The following is a 17,079-nucleotide window of genomic DNA, read 5'->3' as shown; positions in this document are numbered from 1 at the left end:
CGGAATTGTAAGCGTCGTCTGTCATACATACCTATGATAATATAATATAAATATTAGCCATGCCTATTACACCAGTTATCACCAGTACGGTGACATATATACTGAATGGCCGAGATTGAGTATCAATGAACAAATGGCGAATTTAGTCTACATAAAACGCATCTTAATATCAATGTTGGATGTTGGTGGCATCGTCACCAGTTACAAGATTGACACCCGTTGACAATTCAACCGGGGTCAGATTTCAATATGGAACTGGAATGCCGTTGGAAAAGGATCGTGCCGTTCAAAAATACCAGCAAACTCGACACAACCAAAGCGACCCAAACCTTACAGCATACAGCAACGTTTGACGCAACATAAAACACGACAACCTCATCAGTAGCTTCAGGACATGTGTCGGCGTGAGATGCACGATCATCAGGGATATTATCATTAAAAGATTGTCAGACCGTCTATCTGAAGTGGCGGTGTCTAAATATCAGCGTCACATATACTGTCATTGGGGATACCCTCGTAAATATTGTTTCAGTCCGTCTGACTGCAGTGGTATTATCATACCATCAGAATTAATACTATTTGGGTGTAAGTTAGTGCAAACTTTTGCATTCCAAACCAACGTGTCACTACAAATTGATATATCGTGCACAACAAAAGCCTGAAATTACACTGTCATTTCTAAATATAGAATTACAAGTGACATTGACTGTTGAACCTGTCTCCATGTTTGGCGCGGTTCCTGATGGGAACGTACCCTTGTGTGAAGGGTGTCTACTCAATATACAAATGCTTATACCACTTTATCTGTGACCTGTGACCATACGTTTATAGTTCATTGTAATTCATACCTCTCAGGTCGTTCAAGTTTAAGAAATTTAATTTGAAAGTTCAAAGTTTTGTCAATTACGTAACTTGAAATTCCAAGGCTAAAACAATTTATTGTTATTTAAAGTGTGAGAATGATCGAGATATAGACTAAACGGGACCATAATATCACGTTTAATTTCTTCACATTATCGAGTGCATTATTAAATTTTACCTGAGAAGCGTGGTATGATAGTGTTAAGACTGATAATATTAACATGCGACGAAGGCGATCAGCAATGCTATCATTATTAAGAAATATAACATGCTTGCCCTGAGTTCAACTTTCATGAAACTTTAGCACGTCATTTCCAATTCATTCGAAATTTCCACGCCATAATTTAAACAAAGAATTTTCAGAGGCATAGTTTGAAGACTTTATTAACGTTTTATTGAAAACATCACGATCTCATGAACTTACATTATTTTTCTTGTACTATGAAGTTAGACGTGTTGATATGTCCGGGGGTTTCTTTCTCACTGCCCCTGTTCTTAGTTTAAGAACGTTATATTAGTCATTGACCTGAATTTACATGGTGTGTATCGTCAATGAAATAGTCAACCTTTCCGGAACACTTGATCTGGTTGCCTTTTTACAATACGTTTTCAATGGTAGATCACAAGTAACCAAAGTAATTGTATGAGAGGCCACCGATAGGGAGTGTGTGTCAGAGGTCTCGTATAGAAGGTGGCTTCTTTATACAGGGTTTGCATGGTCTGTTAAGACAGGTGGTTTCCTAATCGTCGATAGGTCATGAAAAGGTTGTATTTTGTGCCTTTTGGAGAGGGGGCGGGAGAGGCAAGCGGAAGAGGGGGCGGGAGAGGGGGCGGGAGAGGCGAGCGGGAGAGCGAGCGGGAGAGGGGGAGGGAGAGGCGAGCGGAAGATGACATGCGATTCTTTTGGCCATCTATCGTGTTTCAGTGAGTAATTAGGAGATGTCGAATATGTTGTTATATATGATTATTTGTTGGCAATTAAAACCGCTGTTCAGCCTTTATACAATTAATTCTAGGCAACAGAAGGTCGATTATTAATATTGCAAATATAATGTGACGAATACATTTTAGTGAAATGTTGATAATACAGGACTTTTATGAGATTATACACATTGCATTTTCCAACAAAATCTTAATATCTTTTTATGTCCAGAAACACTTAACAGTTCTCTTATCATTAATTTCAAGTCGCAATGATATCGTAACAGTGCAAAATCATGGATTTTGGAAAGCTATTCAAAATGACAAAAAGACACTTGTGGATATCTATGCACTCCGTTTTCTTTCAAACAAACTCTTGACCTACAAATGCTAAAATTGCTACACTATCAAAGTATCTGGGTAAATAGATTGGTACTCGTATATATAATCTCTATGCCATGTCTTCACAGCTGACAGCGAAGTGGGATTCGAACCAGATTATAAATAACTAAAAGTGTTGGTTCTTAAAGCTGTCATCTATTCGTCCTGGCTTTAGCTTTCTAAGGGAGACCTTATCGGTTGTATTAGGAGATACTTATTATATAAAATTATATTCCTACATCTGTGTATCAGCTAAACCAAATGATTAAAGATGTCAACAAGCTCAAGAGATCAAGTAAATAGAAACGAGTTAAATACCAGTATGAATAGGAAAGCTGCGTGTACCCATGTGAGTCTTTAGAACGAAGGACTAGGTAGGCACTCACATTTACACAAAGGTAGGTCAATATTACATTGTGGGAACGCTCTTAATCGAGATGGAATATTTTATACTCATCGATAACAATTAAGGAGAATATTGTCCACACTGGTTGACCTCGGTCATGCATACAAGAACCTGATTTCTGACCAAATAGAATTTGGAGCAGGTGATAAGGAGCAGGTATGAAAGCTTTTAATGGACATCATTTCACTTTAACTGTATAAACACGTTACTGCTTCCACCATCAGTCGCATTACATATGACAAGGAAATATATTCCATTGTTATTGTAATAAAGGTTAAATTTAAATTTCTAATTAAGGTATTAAATTCAGGAAGCCCATGTTATCAGTTTACATCGACCTTATATCATATTAATAAAACATTTATTTTAAGGGGAAAATCACATGTACTCCTGTGACAGTTCAACAGTGATATTAATGCCGCTCATTGATCGAACGTTGTTCGTATGGCTTACTTTAAACTAAACACCTACGGGCTTCCATACACTCATTAGCGGGCGGATACATTGAATTCACAATACCTGGTCGAGAGTTGTCGATCGGCGGCCAGTTCAATCTAATTTTTAAAACACGAACGCCATGAATTACGGCTTGCTTGATTATTGATTGATTGATTAATTGATTTATTGATTGAGCATTGATTGTTTGATTCCTATGAAGACCCATTTTATAAGATAGGTACATGTTAGATGAAAATTTACATTTTACCCTCTTTAATTTTTGAAAGGATAATCGTATCTATATCTTATTATTTCTCTAGTAACCATAATAAATACTGCTTAAACAGTTCTAATACTTTTCAAATGAAATGCAATATATTCACAGAATGCAAAAATCACGGCTTTAAGCTATAAAATATTTGATAATTAAAATCCACAAATTCACCGAAATTCAAATCTATATAGGACCGTTGGTAATACATGGTATTAACCGTGTTTTAAAGTTAAAAACATCAATAACACAATTCAATACAACAACAACGATTTATATACTCACTAGAATGTCCGTCAACCATCAAACAACTTGAATCAAAATGACATTATCGGTAGATTGAGTATTAATGTTGAATTTTATATAAAAAAAAATAGAAATTTTAACAAGAAAAATACAACGCAACCACTTTCATCAAGAAACCAATTTCTGGAGAATAACATAAAACAGGTGGTCAAGAAGCGGACACGCTTATATGAAGACCGATGACTGCTATTGCTATTGCTAAATGATATTTAGATGATTCTTAAAACTTCTGACTCAAAGATCAAAGGTATCGTCCCCCTCCTTTTTGCAATACACTAGGTATTCCTTCAAACCATACCAATACACTAGGTATTCCTTCAAACCATACCAATACACTAGGTATTCCTTCAAACCATACCAATACACTAGGTATTCCTTCAAACCATACCAAAACACTAGGTATTCCTTCAAACCATACCAATACACTAGGTATTCCTTCAAACCATACCAATACAATTGGTATTCCTTCAAACCATACCAATACAATTGGTATTCCTTCAAACCATACCAATACAATTGGTATTCCTTCAAACCATACCAATACAATTGGTATTCCTTCAAACCATACCAATACAATTGGTATTCCTTCAAACCATACCAATACAATTGGTATTCCTTCAAACCATACCAATACAATTGGTATTCCTTCAAACCATACCAATACAATTGGTATTCCTTCAAACCATACCAATACAATTGGTATTCCTTCAAACCATACCAATAAGAAATAGCCAAAACTGTTGAATTGTAAAACCAATTATTGTTTAGAGTTCCACAAACATATTTTAACAAAATCTCAGAATAACTGATTGCCAACAATTCAATCTACATTAAACATACATAATTTTAACACTAATTTTATTCCGATGTAATATATTTTATGATAAACGTATTATGTTGTACTCACCACCAAAGGTCCCCCCGGATTGTTATAATCCAAATAAGGCGTAAGGTATATGCTTATATTCCTGTGCAGCACGTGCTGATTGAGCAAACAAACATATATGGACACTTATTACCTTACACCATCCCCACATCATCGTCTTTATAGATTTGTTTCCATCGACATTTAGGTTCATTACTGCAGACTGATTAACTACACTAGCAAACAGTCGATTTCAATCCAGCCTGCTCATGCATGGGAATACAAATCTGGACAGCCAGATGACATTCTGTAAATCACCCACGAAAATATAATGCATGAAACTGACCGTTAAAAGATTTATCTAAGACATTTTCCAAATTATTTAACATAATCCTATCTTGCTGTCTGTGTGTAATCTACAAAGTCTATTACAAAGGCATAGCTGTAGGGGCTTTATATGTAATGCACATATAAAGTGTATTGTTATAAGTAAGATAATACATTGGCCTCTCACCTAGTCCATATTGAACCCCTGATTTGGGCTTGTTTGTAGTGGTGGTAAATGATAAGCCAGAATTGTCTGTGACAATGTATCTGCTAGAATGTGTTTCATTAATTTATTTCTGAATAACTAGATAGCATTTGCTTGGCTTTCTGGGTTCATCTACTGGTCAGGCTATACAAATCTCGGTCTACACCAGAGTAATACCCTATTCATCTGCCTGCCATGAATTATATAATCTTTATCTTAGTGATACTTTATAAAATAGTGGATATCAGTAATAGGATAGTTATATCAATATACAGGCTAATGTATACACCATTGTTACATACCGACATTTTACCCTAGTCATCATCAACTTTCATAACAAATGGGGAAAGGAAAACTTCATCCCTAGCGAAACATTTTTAAACCTTAAAACTATTATCAATTGACCTTTCCAGTATTACTTTTGTTGTTATTTTGTAAAAACGAAACAAAAACAAAAAAAATGACATGCTATCAACCAAATATATATCGATAAATAAAACAAAAGCAAGCAAACAAACAAAAAACAAGCAAATACATCAATCATACAAAAATATCTTTTGCGATACATAGTGGTTTACAACATTTGATTGCGTATTTTCAGAAAAACAAATCTTCTTAATTAGATAGATTTATGTGACAGACAAAGGTGAAGTTTTTTAACGAGTCGCTACCATATTGGATGATGCATCATGGGTAGTTCGGTCCAATTTATATAACCCTTAGAATATCTATTTGCATGGTAAGTTTCTAAACGACACAATTTCTTCCCTACAGGGAACAACCAACCAATTGAAAAAATATATTTTTGAAACAGCCCCTGTGTATAGAACGTTGAGCCAAGGATAAAATGTCTGGCAGCCACTGATTGGCCAGTATGTTATGAAGTGAGAAAATAGATATGTAGCCTGATAGGTAACTATCAATAAGAAATGTTGATATAAATTTCTTAAGTCCGATTGTTTTTTTTCCCAAAAGTTCACGTAATAATAGTAAACAGGTAAACATTTAAGATTTTTGAGAATTTTTACTGCGAAATTCACCTATTTTCAAAATGGCTACACTGGAGAAAATTTGAGCTGAAGGACCCAACTTTTTTTTTTGATAAGGTGTTATATCAGACCCTAAACTTTTGTTATAAACCATAATCGTCATATTCAATTCAAGAATTTGAATGAAATAATCCAAAACGTTAACACTAAGGTCTATGGGAAAACAATTGGTTGGTTGGTCTCTACAGAATGTATGCATGTGTCTTTATAATGTAAAGTCAGTGTTGTTCAATATGGCGGTTCTCCTAGACAATAGATAAACGGGTATTCGTGTGGTTTGATCGATCCGATATACTAAACATGGCGTATTCACTGTATTAGTCAAAAGTGGAGTACTATGGACACACGATTTCACGGAAGAACATTCTTTGGATAAACCAATATTGTAGACTTTGTTTACTCGCATCACCACACAATCTATAGCACATCTGATCGAGTAGTTCATACACTCATAATCAATATTGGCTTTGTTTGACAACAGTCTGAAAAGTGACATTTAAACTACACCTATACAGCTGTTTTGTCAATCCAAGATTCATCAGTTTTTCTAATGGCCTAAAATGCTGATACTAGGACGACCGAAAAGCTTAAAATAGGTAAACAGAAATTTCAGAATCTGGATGTGGAGGTACAATAGGCCCGTAATTCAATAAAGTTCATAATTTTCAACATTGGATTTAAATGTATAGTCGACCGTACGAACTTCAGGAAGAGTTTCTTTGTGTCTTTTGTTTTTTTGTTTTTGGGGGGGATTGTTTTGTTACCAACAAGTTCCATGCATAAAACTGACGACCAAAAGGATTGTACAAAAGGCACTGTCCTTCTTAGACTCGTCAGTGATGCTGACTAAAAACCCTAAACAGACAGACAGAAAGGCAAAACTCTGGATGGGGAGGTGCAAACACTCGTAATTCAATAAATTTCATAATTTACAATAATGGATTTCAAATCTTAAATACATGTGTATATCCTGAACCGTGTCTTTTTCAAATGAAATAGAGCTTAACAAGCAGGTTACGATAAACCTCGAGGACGGAAGTCCACCAGCAGCGTATACCACCTGTAATCTTAAAGGATTTTTCAAAAGACACGCATAGCATGTTTCTAAACAAATTGAGAGTTAGATAGAGCCAATGTGGACAATGACAAACTAATCTTTCGAACACGCCACTCGTTAACCCTCTGCTGGATCCCCTGAGAATAGACAATAAAATCCAACCGAATAATCAGCGATGTATTTTAGTGTTAAGAATGATTAATTTATATCTCACCTACTTCAGAGTAATTCACACAACAAATGTCGCAATAAAAGGCACATAAAAAGGGAAATCTTGTCATCAAGTATTCTCAAACCATCAACCGACAACAATATCTGACTTTGTATGTAGAATGGTAGACCAGACAACGTGTAACTAGTACCAGTAATTAAACTGCTAATATCCTGATTAGTATTTGTCGAGTTGACTTAAACAAACGAAAAATACAGAACTGCAAACAAAATCGTAATTCTGTCTCGAAACCGATAAAACGAGGAGAAAAGGAACACTACACAGCCACCTTGAAAAATGTACAGCAGCAGTAGATCAGGCGGCCTTACGCTAAATATCTCCGATTTTATCGATAGTATGTGTCATGTAAATCTGGGTCCCGGAAATGGCATGTTCTCAAAAGAAGAACCATGGAAAATTAGTTTTCTAATTAGCTACCGTATATTTCTCGAATAATAAAAACAATTTGAATACATGATTTATTCACGAACACGTGACATTGTTATTTCCTCCTAACGTCCGAATCAATCATTATATAGATGCTACAAACGGCAGTCATGGGTTTGCTAAAATGTCTCGGTGTAAACACACACATATATAAGCATTATATATGAGAAATGTAGCTTTGTATATATAGACAAAATAGCGTAGTTCTGAAATGAATGAGTACATAATACTTCCGCCGCTATATAAAGTGTTGGATGTAAACCGCACGTTCAATCAATAGAGCTGTATAATATATATACAATGTATTGCTACGTGAGTGTTCGCAGATTAACACGAAATACATATTGTATATCGAGTTGCTGAACATCTTTGTATGGTTTTTACATTAATTACCATCCAATGACTATATGTATACCGTCTATATTGATCTTGTCCCACTGTTTAATTAAGAAAGGTCCCTACTATACCAGGCAGTGGCTGGTATTGACATTCCGTTGTCCATAGGTGACCACAGTGGTTAAACAAACACTTGATCCCCAGTCGGCATGTTTACTGTGTCTGGTCACCTATTTCAAATTTCATATTCGATAAATATTATGCCAGACAAACATATGGTCAGTTGTTTGGATCTGAAGGTCAGAGTATATGGTCTCTAACTAAATATTATACCTGATAAACGTATGGCCAGTTGTTTGGAACTGTAGGTCGGAGTATATAGTCTCCAACTCCAATACCACGGTGTTGACCTATTTACTTCATTAAGTCCAAGCCGAAAATATTTCGCTGATATTGTATTTCTATAATCTATGTAACATCAAAATTGATGCAATGTAAATACATATAAAGACATGCGATATCCATAAATACAGAGATTATACTTCAAAATGCCAATATTAGCGTAGTATTTATTTTCGCACTATATTTAGTGATTGAGAATATAACGAAATGTAATCGCCGCCAATATTACCAGGTATAGAACAGCGCAGCTCTTTTGGTATAAAATTCTGCCACATAACCATATATACCATATAGTAATGATCAACTCTCACTCTCAAATATATTCCCTCTGTGGAATATTTCAGACACATTGTTATATCATATCAATATTCTTTATTATTCATTTTTTTTTTTTTTTTTTGGAAATTTCGCTGTTGATACAATTTCAATACCAAATTTAATCTCAGGTTCAGAATTAACCTTCAAAGTAATCGAGGACAATATAGACTACAATTAAACCTGATTATTATGTAACTTTATTGTTACGGCATATATACATAGTCTGTCTATGTCACCTGGAAGCATTTCAGTGATTAAATGTATTTAAATTCATTGCGATGGCGCCAACCTCAAACACAAAATCCATATTAAGTTACTCAAACTTTAAATCGTGCGATCTTACAGAAGATACATACCTAATTCAGCTGGTAGACTAATTAGGTATTGACATGACTAAACATTCGATTCCGCCATTCAGCTTATCAATAAAGGGACGTTTGCTTTAATATAATTTATCCAAATTGATTCCATTGTAACAAAACTTTTGTACAAATATATTTTCCGAGCGAATAAACGAGTAATTGAGTGTATAAAATTTTATAACAAAACGTGTGATTGTAGATATGACAGCCTAGTTTGTATTAAACAAAATATGGCATTATTTAGTAAACTTACGGTCAATTAGGATTCCCTGTGTATATATATCAGGCGTTAAGCACTGTGGCGTTTACATATATAGCATGATTTCTGAAGTGACAGGCACATTACCTTATATGGACTGCGCGCGAGTGGCATGTTTACGATTGCCGTAATACAGCTTCCATTACAATTGTACATACCTAATATGCGTTAAACAAGCGTAAAGTCGAGATTGTAGGAGTCGTACAACACTAGGAGTCAAAACCGATCTTTCCATCTCACCGAATTACAGCTGTTGTTTCTCAATAACGATAACTACAAAAATTACGTTTATTTCATTAATAAATCATGCGTAAACATAAATCTTTACCACAATTAAATGATATTTGTATCCGTGATGTACTACAACTCCTTCAACAGAAAAACTGCAAATGTCATGTTTCCTATTTATTGGAAACAGAAAATTACTTCACCATCAAATCGTCAAAGTGTATCCACCCAGTGTCTGTGTACATTCTAATAACACTTCTGAGACGTTTGGATCGCTCACCGAAACTTCTCAAATTATACACAAAATATATACGGGCATCAATTTATTATCTTTTGATAACAGATTTATAAAAATGACAGATCTTTGCAAGGTTCCTGCTATAAATATAAACTTCTATGCAAGACCAATAAACCCCATCCGAAATGGAAATAGTTTCAAATGGTTCCTTTGAAGATGAGTCAATGTTCCGAAGCAAACACTTCCCATGTATCATTCATTATTGTCAGACGAAAAATTTAAATATAAGAAATATAAATAGGAAAAGACTAATTGCACTTTATTATTCAACCTGTGCGCATGCTCGGTAGCTAATAAGTAGTAGTATCTATCCAGACTATAATCAAATAAAATGATTATTCATTTTACAGCACAGTATCAGATATCAAAACATGCAGGTTGGTAAAGCCTTAATCAAGTTTGCGGTCGCCATACTTTGGTAGATTTTGTCAACATGCCCTCCATCATCAATCGAATCTATTAACTTAGAACGTCATCAGGACAGGAAATGTTTCTTTTAATCTTGATTTAATTAACCTTTTGGAATTTCATAATTGATACGCATCTCTAACTAATTCATTAGTAACTATTGCTATGACGTAATAATCGTCATACCGGACATGTTTGACATCACTTCCTCCGTTATCAACAACCCTTCTTTTGAAAACATCCCCTGCCTTTGATTAATTTAAATTTCGAAGTTATCATATTGCAATAAGCTTTAATCAGGTAAATTTAATAATCAGTAGATTGACTGGGAAGTTAAGAATAAAAAAAAAAATCTAAGCTGTCATCTTTAGTGGGCATTGATGTACCTTTAATACCAAATTTAAATTCGTTAATTTTTAGTTCAAAAACTTCTCAGGCGAAAATAACACCAATAAGGGTCTTTTATAAGCTTAAAAATCATTTTCATGCACGTTTTGAATATTGCAAAGTCGCTGTAGTCCTTTGAAAGTGACTAGACGCGATACAACAGTTAGAAAGAGCTCTTGCTAATTCAATTTGACGTCTCATCCGTAAATCTCTCGAGATGTCTTCCCTATATATTATGGAAATATTCATAGAGTTCATAGCGTTACGAGTCATCAGAGTGCTAATGAATTGAAGTTTTAGTTTGTTTCTGAATGCGCACTGAGTTGCCTTCAAATATCCCGGGGTCATTAAGTAAATAGACACGCTTACAGCGTATGTCAACAAACCAACGAGACGTTAAAAAAGGAACCGCCTGTGCTCAAAACATGGATGGTTATTCTTTTATTAAATATTTAAAAAAAAATGAGAGTCGTGACGCACTTACATAATGTTGTAAGAATAAAAATATAACACAACGGTTGAATATAAAGTCAAATAAATATCCTTTATGCGTATGGACAATACCAAATACTAATCGTTATGTTAGACAGTGTTTTCTTTGCATATTTGGACTCTTGGTTGATATGATAACAAAGAAGTCTGTGAATGTACACAAACAATATTAGCTTCTTTTAAAACAAAAGAAACTAAACAATTATTATGATCATTATAGGTTCAAAAAGATTTAATTGAATAATGTATTGTTCTAAATTTATTGTCCAAGTATAAAGAATTGAATCAGTGATATTTCAATGGACCTTGATGACCAAGACAATAATGTTTCATTAGTTCCGGTCAAAAAGGATGGGTTACTAGAGCAATTATATATACAAATTTGTACGCATAACGTCTGAAACAGTAACTGGCTGTCGAAATATCCGGAAATAACATCTAAATTCCCGGATTATGTACATTGATTGGAAAAGCGAGACTCGGCACTGCTTAAAAAAAAAAGAAATAAAAAAAAAAGGAGGGGGGGGGGGGGGGGGGGGGGGGGGACTATTTCATAACAACTCTTCATATCTTATCTTAATACCTTAATTCTGTATACATCGTATACAAATTCAATGTATATTGTCATATTAACGGTTACCTAAGCATTTTCTTGGTTAGGTCGAATCAAACAGCCATTTAGAATTGCTTACATGCCATGAAGGTACTGATAAATTACTGCAGGTGTTCTTTTGCTGTAAAGAATTCAACTGTGCACTTTTAAAATGTGTGTCGTTTTTTTTTGACTTTGTAGTTCAGCAATGGCTTGAATTGATTTTCTTTGATCGACATTTAAGGAATTTTATTTTGAATTATGAAGTCAAAAGAATTAAATTATCCCAAGATTATCAGAGTGTTTGATCTAAGTTTGTAGATGTATCATTATATATTCATAACTAAAGTTGTACTATAAAACCCGAAGGCTACGGTTCCTCACGCCATATTCAGGAATATTCTGACTTTTACCTATCTCTTAAGAGACAGTGAGTATGTCTTTTACCAGCAAGGTAATTAAGTTCCATTGTCAAGTATCAGGTCCAAATTTAGACTTTAAAAACGCCATCATATCAGGATAATACATGTAACACCAATCAATAACATAGAAGTATGAGTTTAGTGATAGAACAAGTGTTATAAGGATTACGAAAAGGACGCAGGTTCATAATACTTTGAACTTATGTTTTAGTAATGGACACTCTCTCCAGAATTGCATGATACTCTGCTTTGTCCTCCAGAGCTCGTCAGTGATTTGTTTGGACCCAAACATTTAGAAATCCAGTAGGGGAGTTTGGAATATACAAATGGCCCTAAAGCCTCAACAAAAATTGAAGAATTGTAAACATATCCATTGATTTTGTGAATTTAGTATTTTCGGTTAAGTGCCAGTATTTATAGGCATTTAGACCTAGCAACATACGTACATGTATTTACTACTAGGTAACACGTCGGGGATCAAATATCAGAGCTTATCTTAACATTACACAAACTCTTTTGAATATTTTTTTTTTTTTTTTTTTTAGAAATAAGGTTTTCTGGAATTGCTTGCAGAATTATGAGGGGCCATGAAAGAGCTTGACTAGCACCACCTCTATCAATATAAGCAAACCCAAGTCATTCATGTCGAGGTTGCTCATTCTGTGAACTAAGCTACACGACAGAGTATATTGTGTGTATGTATATGGCTAACTAAAACAGATTGTGTGGTACCATACTCATCAGCAATTCCCCAGAGTAAAACCTAGTATTGACGTTTTATCTCAATACAAGGCTGACAGCATTGGTAAAAAAAAACTCTCAGAGAACTAGTCAAGCGGTCCCAAACACAAACAGTACAATCGTTATAAAAACAAGGAAGCTGTATTTGGTATGACATATCAAGGAAGATATGTTGATGATAATTCAGAATTAAACATGAAGTAAAATATATCAAAACATGTCACTGTTATTCGATCTGATAAATCTATACAAATCGACCTGTCTAGTACGAGCTTGTACAAATTTAATGAAATATAAAAACTTACCTATTGTGGAACGAATCACCTCTGGTCATAGTTGATGTTTCATGACACAACACATTCAAATAGCTTTCCATTAAACGTAGGTAGTAATCATTGAACGATAAGATCCGCGATATCGTCTAGGTCATAATATAACCTGTAGCTTTACGCTCTCATCTACTGCATTATTGACACTGCATGTACCACATCAATACACGACAATGAAAGCACGTGGTACTCTCAATAGTCCGTTGTTATTCAAATGATATGCTAAGTGAAAAATTTCGCCGTCTAAGTACAGTATAGACAACATTTACGTATATATACATATATCAATATCAACGTCTTGGTGAACATTTTCACCTTGTTAAACCACCTACAGATGTAGCTAGGATTGCTAGATATTCCTCGGCAAAGTCTGTGTAATGGTATCGCTGGCGCGGATTGGGCAGCCCTTAGTATTGATTTTGGAAGTATATATTGGTTGGAGTTTGTTTTGTTTTCAATAGGGGGAGAGAAAAATGTTGTTTACATATGTATATATACGTACCTGGTAGGTACGACCATGATTAGAAATCTACCTGTCTTCCACCTGTATACTCGTACAGGTTGTGACGTACTTTGGGATTTTTGTCCCCGTTTTAAATGTCTGTAAGCGTTCCCGGTAATCTTAGTAATGGTTTCTACTATACAACTTTCCAAGGAATAATTCTCAGCGCACATTTAGGGTATTAAAGCATTGATTATATAGATACTTGGTCTACCTTTACTATCATTTATAAATAGGAATGATTTTTCTTTCACCCGTCGGACAGATGAATCTACCGTGCCATTGATATTCAATGCCTTTGTACTATAAGGGCTCCCGACCTCTGACCTCTTAAAGACTGGCTTAATTAACACGGCATTTTCACGATATACGTAATTGGTCAGAATATCCTGACCTACTCTAAGTTCTCGTGAGCTGAGCTATTTACCAGTTGATTGTATGTAAGGAGAAATAGCATTAGAAAACACCTCGGGAAGTTGGATTTGGCAACACGCCAGTTCACCAATACACAATGAGTAGTAAAAGGATTGACTTCTGTTCGGCTGGTTTAATTGGTCATTTAGCGGTTTTTCCCATTATGCAATACCTGTTGTATATTTCATTTATAAAACATTAAACGAAATGAGCAGTCCCCGTGTAATAGAAGTAACATTACGTGTTATATATCAGACATATGATATGGGCCAAAAGGCAATACCTAACTAACGGTAGACGTCCACGTAACGTCGTAACACTGGGTCCTTACAAATGGGTCTTTGCGAATTACTGCGTTATTGGTGTCTAGGCAGAAGAAGCAATTCTAATTATGAAAAGCCAAATTTTCTATAAATTTGATATAGCCTATTTGGTGTTTAGGCTCATGGCTACGTCCATTCTAGTATATTATTCTGCATAGATTCGCATCATCGTATAGAGCTTAACTGTTTTTTTTTAAAACATGTTCTTGAAGAATGTTTAAATATAAAATTTTCCAAATGAAAATGTTAACATTTTCTATGTATTCCGAAAAATGACATCATGATATAGCGTCAATGTTAAAAAAAGATTATTTATTATACAAAAAATTGCGAAACATATTATATCAACTTTTATTAATCACTCTTGTTTGCCCAAATGGAAGCGCGTGAGGGGTCTTACTGTGGGAGGAAACCGGAGTACCCGGAGAAAACCCACGTGGTCGGGCACGTGATCCCTATACCTTCTCACGTCAATGTTGGCGTGGCAGCATACAGAATTATGGTAGCCCTCATGCCCGAAGCCCAATATAAGAAAGGATTACTACAATGACAACTGTCCATTGTAGGAGAAAATGGCAGTTATCACTGGCGTGTTCTAACATGCCAGGGAAGAGCATCTCATATACTACGTAAATGTTTATTATGATACACATTGGAATTATCCATGTTAATGGAGGAAATGATAATAGCATGTGTCATGTTTCTCAAATGTTTATGTGGACATATCTCTGGAAGAGGTTATTAATATATTCCATTTCTCAAAGAGACCCCAAAGATGCTAGTTTAAGCGGATGTCATAATATCAAAAAGTGGGAGATATCAGGCAGTTACTAAATGTACTACTTTGGTATATTTCAAAATTAATTTCTGATTTATTAACCAATGCAAAGCAAACAAAACTGGTCACATAAGTCAATATATCTTACCGAAATCGTCTCCACGTGCTATTAAAGCGACATGTACCAGAGGCTGACCAAAACATATTACAAGACCTCTATTTAACGCACGTGCATATATGACCTTGTTTTCTGACAACTATGACGTGACGAAATGTGATTACTCTGATTCAGCGTTTCGTGTAGTTTACGTGGTAAGATGTGAACCAAGGCTTTCCACCTGTTACGTCAAAGGTTACACAATTTATCGACTATCTTGGCCAAACACAGCCACTAACTGTGGCTCGTTATAGCGCCATTTACCTCAAATTTCACGGGCATCAAACGAACTCGGAGATCGTATCTCCCTTGTGTAAATGGCCTGCGCTAATCCTGCACAACGACGAGAGAAAACGTAAACAATATTTGATTTATTGTAGATGTGGTGATATACATGTCCATCGATACTTGTTTGGTGTATTGTGTTAAGTCCATTCACGAATGGTCTTAAATGGATATATCTGATTTATTCGCCTTTAATGGCGATGCGTCACACTTCTGTACAAGGGATAGTGTGAAGTATTGGACAACATTCTGTGTTGATTAATGTACAAGTTATCCTGTTCTCCATAGCCTTGATGATTAAAACACGTATAAAATTTTCCGTCTTTTAGTTTGATCAATGCCATCTTTACGATAAAGATCCGAAATTTGTTGATTTTTTCTGAGCATGTCCTTTTTCTTTACCTTCGTTTACAGGACCCGAGGGCCTAACATGTTTTATTCTGAGCAATACTTTAAATATTTTCACGAGAAATTATTTTTGACGTTGATCCATTTCCACTGATGAGTCGAAAGACTCATAGTCAATAAAGAACTTGAACTTGATCACATTTGTGAATTTAAATCTACGAGCTCCATGGATGTTTGCCATCAGTACTGCAAAACCATTCTCTTTATTGCAAATTCGATGCTTAGGGATGGCAACCGCAGGTTGAGTGTTCGCGAAATGAATCATACCCGAAATTAAAAATATTTACAGAAAAAAGAAAACAAAATGTCCATAGACTGAGAACTTGACAAACAAAATCAATGCTTAGAGCACTTTTATATGATATTTATTCTACATCAAACACATTTTAAGATTCATTGGGGTAGACAAAGTATGTATTTAACTTACATTTAATATGGCAGGGTTACAACCATACCATAGGATCAAATGTCGAGTATGTAATACTTAAATAAATTTAAATTTCATAGCAGATACCAATTTAAGAGACTCGGTTATTAAATTGGATGTAGAAAATCGGATCTACATCAAGGAATGATTTATCTTTACTAGGTATTTACATAGTACAATGAATGACATTACACGATATAAAAAAATCTGATGATATTAATAAAAAGTATTTTATGTCACATTACGAAATCCAATGAGTGACCTGAACTCACTTAATGTGAAATATATGTATCTTTTACAAAATGTGAAATTAAATTGTGTGTATGATGTGAAATACATTGGTACTCATTTAATATGTGGATATGTAATGAAGTGTGTACAGAAGTTTATAAAAGCTGACTTGCATTGCGAAACTTATTGAATTCCATTGTACAGTGAAATTTTAATGAAAGTTTGTATATATAAT

The 17,079-nt window shown here is 34.7% G+C and overlaps 1 protein-coding gene across 2 annotated transcripts in view; it reads right to left on the bottom strand.

The window, feature by feature from the left end:
• Nucleotides 1-13,733, bottom strand: part of LOC117330567 — a 74,329-nt gene extending 60,596 nt beyond the window's left edge. Inside the window, exon 1 of one of the 2 annotated variants that reach the window (XM_033888976.1) lies at nt 13,296-13,733. The gene's annotated coding sequence lies outside the window, so the exon portion shown is untranslated. The remainder of the gene's footprint in view (nt 1-13,295) is intronic. The other variant, XM_033888978.1, reaches the window with a different exon arrangement.
• Nucleotides 13,734-17,079: the final 3,346 nt, after the last annotated feature.

The sequence above is a fragment of the Pecten maximus genome, chromosome 7, assembly GCF_902652985.1.
Source record: "Pecten maximus chromosome 7, xPecMax1.1, whole genome shotgun sequence".
Taxonomy (NCBI): domain Eukaryota; kingdom Metazoa; phylum Mollusca; class Bivalvia; order Pectinida; family Pectinidae; genus Pecten; species Pecten maximus.
Note: the sequence above shows the minus strand (reverse complement) of the source record. Positions and strands in the feature narration are given on the sequence as shown.